The following is a 4899-nucleotide window of genomic DNA, read 5'->3' as shown; positions in this document are numbered from 1 at the left end:
CCGGGGAGGCACTAAATCAGCTCACCTCTTTTTTTGCCCCCTCTCGGTCGATCATAACAAAGATTTTTATTTAAGCACACAGCCGTTCCACTTCAAGTTTGACAAATCAGTCATAAATATTAATGTTTTTTCTGAGTACAAGAAGGACGAGTTTTATTACGTACTAACCCTAAGAAAAATGATAAAATGTGACATTAAACAGACACAAACACAGGTGATAAGTTTAAGGAGAGAGCATTAGAAATGTAGGGCGACACAGTTTCTTGGAGTATTTGCGATGTTAGATTTTAAGTTGAGACCACATGGTTGATTTTTATCATGAACGGATTCTCAATAAAGAGACGTTTCTCAATAAACAGTAATTTCTCCAATTTGCTTTTCTACCAGGCACAGATTTTGAGATCATGATGAGGAAACAGGGAGACCATTGCAACTCCTTGGGTCTCCTTCACTAACTTCCATTGTAGCTCACTCCACAGATTCCCACTAACACTCCCCCTCCAATGATAAGGCGGCCATCTTTAAAAATCAAGTTCCAGAAACTAATTCTCTGCAGCCAACATGTGGACACAAATCCAGAGGAAGACACAGGCCTTAGTTGGAGGGGTTTCGAAAAGCATGTTGAAGAAGGAGCATGAGATCGAGAGACTCCGGAAATGGTTCCAGAGTCCAGGGCCTAGGCAGCTGAAAGTACAGTGAAATAATTAAACTCAGGGATGAGCAAAAGGCCAGAGCTGGACAGATCTCAAGGAGGTGCAGGCCTGGAGGAGGTGACACAGATAGGGAGGGTAAGCCGATGAAGTGTATTTGCAAAACAAGGATTAGAATTTTGCAGTTGAGCGGTCGTGATGCAGAGATCCAATGGAGATTGGGGGTGGGAGTGGACAGGAGTGAGTGTGAATCCAAGCCACAGGAATATGGATGACATCAAGTTTAGACAATATGAAACTGGTCATGTGGGGCATTAGAATTGGGAAATCTGGAGGGTAACACAGGCACAGATGAGGATTCAGGAGCAGATGGACTGTGTGTTCTAAAATAGTAGCTCTGCAGCCCTCCTCCCCCATGCCAGGGGTAATTAGGGATGGGGCAATAAATTCTGGATTTTGCACATGTCACTAATGTCCCAACAATGAACCAAACAGCAAGATGTAACGGTGTAAAGGGGAGAGGAGTAATGTCACACACAGGAGAGAGACTGTCATGTCCTTTTCCTCTGACTTTTGTGATGAAGATGTGGGTGTACTGTACCTTAAAGAGAGTTAAAAACTAGCCGAACTACCTGACAGCACCAAGTGTTCTGAACATGATATAATGTAACCTTTTGGTCCAGCAGTTAGTGTAGCTGGTTGCCTGGAGACAAAACCAAACTTGAATGAGGCCAATCAGTTTAAATTATACTCCAAACTCCAATCAAATTTTAATTTAGTATGCTGACAATATTAAAAGCCAATGGCACAAACTAATGTTTTAGGGATATAAGACCAGGAAAAATTGAACAGGTCAGGGAGAACTGCTAAAAGACCAACAAATGTAGGCTGCTAGTGAGAAATCTCTGCGAGGGACCTGTCTAGAGAAGGAGTTTGCACAGAGAAAAAACATCGACACCAACCTAGAGAGCAAATCTACAGAGGGAAGATTCGACAGCTGGCTGGATTTGAAATTTGACTTTTGGTAAATCTTAATCAGGGGTTTTATCGGATTAGTATTATAGAAAATAAAAGATAGGTTAGAGGAAGGAGTTGTAAATAGTTAGTTAATTATTGTCTGGTATACTTTAAGAAATAAAGTTGTTTCTTTTTACTTTGACTTGTTCTCGGGCCTCTCGAATTTTCACAGATTACTGCACGGGATAAGTCTTTTCTGTGGTGTTGGTTTAAAATTAATGGGGGGGGGGGGTTTATCCCATGTCATAACACCTTCCAAATATTACTGCAACAAAGGTTGCAACAAATCCAAATACTTTTCACTCACTTTTACAAATCACATTAATCAGAAACTATTCTCTTATCTCCAATGGATCTTGAAATCGTTCTGAAAAGCCCACCAAATACTGAGGATGGATTCAGCACTGTGCCATAGGAAGTGACAACGCAGGATCTACAAAACACTGCCCAGGGACTCATCATTGACAATGATCTTCTAGCCGCAATCAACCGGTGTTCGAAATTAATGCCTGCATTTCTCAACAATATCCACCAGCAAACCCAACTACAAGCTTGAAAACTAATTTATTTAAGCAAAGTTTTATTATAATGTTCAAAACTTTAAAAACAGCGCAGCCTTAAGATGCAAAGCCACACAAGCAACATCAGGAACAATGATGATCGGTTCACTCTGATACATTCCGTACTAATTCAAACTAAAATGATTGGGTCATCCAGGAAAAATCTCCCACTTTTAAAAACGCGTTCTGATTCTAAACTCGTCACTGCCAAACATTTTCAAATAACGTTTTCAATGTGAGTTGCAAATCAAAAAAACACACCGTAATGCTCCACGTTATTCAAATCCATGATTACCAAGGAAGAGTAAAGATTAAACTCAAGATTAAACAAGAGATATTGTTTAAAACTGGGGAGACTCCAGAGACAATAGCTGACTGATGGAAATGGGAAGCCATACACCAAACTGCCCACGACAACAACATCATGTTGTTCGTTGATTTTCTCAGAGGCCAAGATGAGATTAGCCATGGTTTCACCTGTGAGAAGTGGCTGTCAGGTAGCATTGGATCAAGCTACATGAAGTGCAGCCATTTATCCAGCTCAGGATTTCACTTCCTGTCACCTGGATAACTAACAGTTAGCTTTGGCCACAGGAGCTGAGTGCCTGGTCATGCTTATCTGTCAGGTTAATATTGTTGGCATGGCCAAACACCAGTGGGGAGCTTTGGACTTGGCAATGAGAGGGTGAGGAGAGAAAAGTTTTGACCTTTGACTCGGTGATGGTCAAGGGCATTAGCCTGTCCACAGGGAGTTTGTTTCCCTCAGGCTTTGGGGAAATTGCACAAAATGGGATCAATGGAGACTCAGGATTTTCACTCTAATCATGACTGTATCATCATTCCACAGCGAGATGCCATTCCGAACTCAGGGTGAGCTCGGCACCCTACCCACAGAGGCCCAGACAGCTGTAGTAAGTGACCATTTTTCATCACTAATTCTGGTGTTCGATTCTGCAGGGAACTCAAGTTCCTTAATCCTCTCTGGCCTGTTCATGCTGCAATGTCTGATGGCTTGAGAGCGGGAATGGGAGAGGGGAATATGGCCGATAAAGCGAGATATGGTCAAGCAGGAAAGAACTCATGTGCAGCATAAACACTAACGTGGACTAGATGGACTGAATGTCCTGTGCGGTCCATGTGAATACTCACAGATGTAAGGTTCTCTCAAGTTTAGCCTAATGCATGAATTGCAGATAAAACAGCCTCAGTGAGAAAACATTCAAAGACCTAAGGACACATTCCAGTTTTGGCATGAATAGTTTCGAATCTCTGTGCGAACGATTGCAAATTCAACTTCCTTTCTCTATTTAGAGACCTTTGGTCAAGCCACATTTGGAGCATTGTGTGAAGTTCCAGTCCCCACACGATAGTAAGGATGTGGAGGCTTTGGAGAGGGTTACCAGGATGCTGCCTGGATTGGATTTGTATTACCTACAGGGAGAGGCTAGAAAACCTCATATCGTTTTAGCTCGAACATTGGAGACTGTGGAGCTACCTGATAGAAGTGTATAGAGTTATAAGAGGCGTGGATAGGGTGGATAGACGGAGGTGTTTTCCCACGTTAGAATTGTCAGATACAAGAGGGCATAAGTTTAAGGAGAGAAGGGGCAAGTTTAAAGGAGATGTGTGAGGCACTTTTCTTTCAAACACAGAGGGTGGTAGGTATCTGGAACATGCTGCCAAGGGAGGTGATGGAAGCAGATACAATACCAACATTTAAAATAGGCAGTTAGACACATGAACAGGCAGGAACTAGAGGGAGAAAGTGAGGACTGCAGATGCTGGAGATCAGAGTCAAAACGTGTGGTGCTGGAAAAGCACAGCTGGTCAGGCAGCATCCAAAGAAATAGAGGAACACAGACCATGTGCAGACAGATGGGATGAGTTTACTGTGCTGTCACGGTCAGCACAGACATGGTGGGCCAAAGGGGCCTGTTCTTGTGTTCTGTTTGACGTTTTATTTTGGCAAGTTCTTCTTCAGTTTGGGATTACGTTAAGAATGGACGAGTTGGACTGCAGGGTCTGTTTCCGAGCTGCATGGCTCTGAACTGCACCCTTTTTGATAATATTATCGAAAGATGCCAGCCCTTCGAGATCTCCCCAGTGCAAGAGACATCGCCAAGACACTCTCAGTCCCAGTCTGTAGCACACACACTTCTGTGTCCCCTTTCCCCCCTGCTTTAATCCTGTCCAAGATTTTAGGCTTTTGTCTCTCCATTTGGGTTCACAACGGAAATAATTTCTGTAGGTGCATTTTTCAAACCGGATGCTCCTTCCAGAGTTTATGACAAAAAGGAATTGCAAATGTGAAAAACAAACAGCGGCAGGAATATCAACAGGAAAAAGAGGTTACTAGTTTGATTGGCATCTTCAAACAGGCATGTTGCACAGACACAATGGATTTCACTGTCTTTCTCCAACTTGAGTGGGCCCTATGTTTCCCCCTCAATGCTATGGGATTTGATGAGCTTGCAGATAAGAAATTATACATTTTTCTCCTTTGTCATGACAGACATGGCACATCTGCTTTGTAACTGGTTTTGTGAGTGATTAAGGACTTGCATGCAATAGACATGAGGAGAAATTGGCCCTTTGCACCCCACATTCTCCTTGGTGTTTGAGTTTCATTGTGTTATACAACAGCAAATTGGAGAAAAGAAAGATCGAGCAGA

This window comes from Chiloscyllium punctatum, chromosome 20 (assembly GCF_047496795.1).
Source record: "Chiloscyllium punctatum isolate Juve2018m chromosome 20, sChiPun1.3, whole genome shotgun sequence".
Taxonomy (NCBI): Eukaryota; Metazoa; Chordata; class Chondrichthyes; order Orectolobiformes; family Hemiscylliidae; genus Chiloscyllium; species Chiloscyllium punctatum.
Note: the sequence above shows the minus strand (reverse complement) of the source record.